The sequence below is a fragment of the Humulus lupulus genome, chromosome 8 (assembly GCF_963169125.1).
Source record: "Humulus lupulus chromosome 8, drHumLupu1.1, whole genome shotgun sequence".
Lineage (NCBI taxonomy): Eukaryota > Viridiplantae > Streptophyta > Magnoliopsida > Rosales > Cannabaceae > Humulus > Humulus lupulus.
The window spans coordinates 7,218,055-7,220,533 of NC_084800.1; the positions used below are offsets into that span (position 1 = coordinate 7,218,055).

At 37.7% G+C, this 2,479-nt stretch overlaps 1 non-coding gene across 1 annotated transcript; it reads left to right on the forward strand.

Moving 5' to 3' along the window:
- The first annotated feature begins 817 nt into the window (after window positions 1–817).
- Window positions 818–924, forward strand: LOC133798892 (small nucleolar RNA R71). The gene has a single exon (XR_009876108.1). It is a non-coding gene; the product is annotated as a small nucleolar RNA R71 (small nucleolar RNA).
- The last annotated feature ends 1,555 nt before the right edge of the window (window positions 925–2,479 follow it).

Consider the following 2,479-nt stretch of genomic DNA (forward strand, 5'->3'; position numbering starts at 1 on the left):
CTTCCCACTCCTTAGAGTAATTGCCTGAACTTGCTCCTTAGGGTTGACTTCAGTATTACTAGGAAAATTTCCCTGCATTCTGTTATTAAGCATATTAGCCAACTGCCCTACTTGTGTTTTTAGATTTCTGATAGAAGATTTAGTCTCTGTCATGAACTGAGTTTGAGTGTTGGTGAGGGTCAATAATGCAGCTTGCAATTCATTAGGCCTTTCAGGTGGAGCTTGATTCATTAATTGTTGAGGCCTAGGCTGTAGTGATGAAGAGGCTTGATGCATTGGTGGCTGAGGCATATTATTATGAAATTGACCCTGAAACTGAGGTTGATGGCCCTGATTATTCCTCCAAGAAAAATTAGGATGATTTCGCCACCCAGGATTGTAAGTATTGGCGAATGGATTATTGAATGGCCTCTGAAAGTTTCCCACCGCTTGAACCTGAGCTTGATCCATTGGAGTGTTATTATTAATACTGGTAGGACACTGATCAATAGAGTGAGAACCACCACAAATTTCACACCTAGCCGCCTTTTGAACCGCATTAGCAGATACCGTGCTCTGTTGTAACTGTTTTGTCAAGGAGGCTACTTGTGCTGTTAGAGCAGTGATTTCATCCAGCTCATGCACCCCAGCTACCTTTTTGACCCCTGATGATCTTTCCTCAGACCACTGATGATTATTTGTGGCCATGTCCTCCAGCAGCTCATATGCTTCATTGGCACTCTTACTCATGAATGCCTCACCAGCTGCAGCATCAATAATCGTTCTCGTGGTACCACACAGTCTGTTATAAAAATTGTGAACCATCATCCATTTTTCTATACCATGGTGGGGACATTTCCTCAATTACTCCTTGAAGTGCTCCCAAGCATCATATAATGACTCGCCATCCATCTGATAGAAATTATTAATCTCCCCCCTTAATTTAGCAGCCTTCGAAGGAGGGAAAAACTTAGCCAAGAATTTCTGAGCAAGATCTTGCCAAGTATTGATAGAGTTTGTCTGAAGCGAATTAAGCCAACTCTTAGCTCTTTCCCGTAGAGAAAATGGGAAGAGTCTCTGCCTTATAGCATCATCGCTAACCCCATTATACTTGAAAGTGGCACACAACTCCAGGAAATTCGCCAAGTGCATATGGGGGTCTTCAGAAGGCAAACCCCCAAACTGAATTGTGGACTGCACCATTTGCAAGATCGCCGACTTAATCTCAAAATTATTGGCATCCACCGCCGGTGTTCTTATACAATTCTGTACTCCCGTAACAGTGGGCAGTACATAGTCTCTTAGACTTCTGGCAGCAGGATTCTGAACCGGCTGTTGCAGAACTTCGGGAACCTCATTATTTCTCTCATTCTGTCTATCCGGCCCTTCATTTTGTGCCATCTCTACTGTCTGATGAGCCAACTTCTTGTTTCTTCTATTTTGTTTGCACGTCTTCTCAATTTTAGGATTTACAGGAACAAGACTACCCGCCCCTCTTCTGCTACGCATATAACAAACCACCTGAAGTTCAACAAGAAACACAGCTAAACAAATTAGAAACAAGACAAAAGGTAACCAAATTAGAAATAAAATCAACTAGACTGATATTGATAGTTTTCAGTCCCCGGCAACGGCGCCAAAAACTTGTTGCGGATTTTATATGCTACGCAAGTGCACATATCGCAATTTAGTAATAACCTTGGTAAAACCAAGTATCGTCCTCAAGGACTGAATCCTCAATTACCAGTCAATTAATTTCTCTTTCTATTTGGTCAATTAAAATTTTCTTTGATTCTTATAGACACAGCAAAAGAAAATATACTATTCAGAAACAATAATTAAGAATTAAATAAAATAACAAATAATAGCAAAACCTTGGATTTAAACACTGAAGAAATAATTAGGATATTTAATCTCATCAACTATCCTCCCTATCATTTCCTAATACAAAATACTAACTTCTTCTTCTGCCTAATTCAATTAACTAGTTGATAAAATCAGCCTATAATCATACTATGAATTATAAACTCAACCTAGGTGACAATTTCCTATATTTCTATGGTAAATTGACTCACAAAGATAGCATTAATCATCAACAACTCAATAAATAGTTACACAATTAATATGGATACTCTCGTTCCAAATTAGAATTATGTCCAATATAACCAAAGCATATTCAAATCGCACTTCTCAGATTTTGATTAAAAAACATATATATAATGACTATAAATGGCCAATCGATAATCAATCAATAAGAATAGGTTATATGGAATTGAAGAAGATTGAAGAAGAAGAAAATTGAAATTGCATTAATTCATAATAGGGATTCATGTGATTCAATTAAAAATCCTAAACAGAGAATTAGTTCATAATCATAATGCTAATCACAAAGACAATTAAAGATAACATCAGAAAGTAGAAGAAAAACATGTAGATTGAATACTCCAAGCCTTCCAGCCTTCAAGAAATTTCCACACCAAAAATCCGTCTATATCATTTC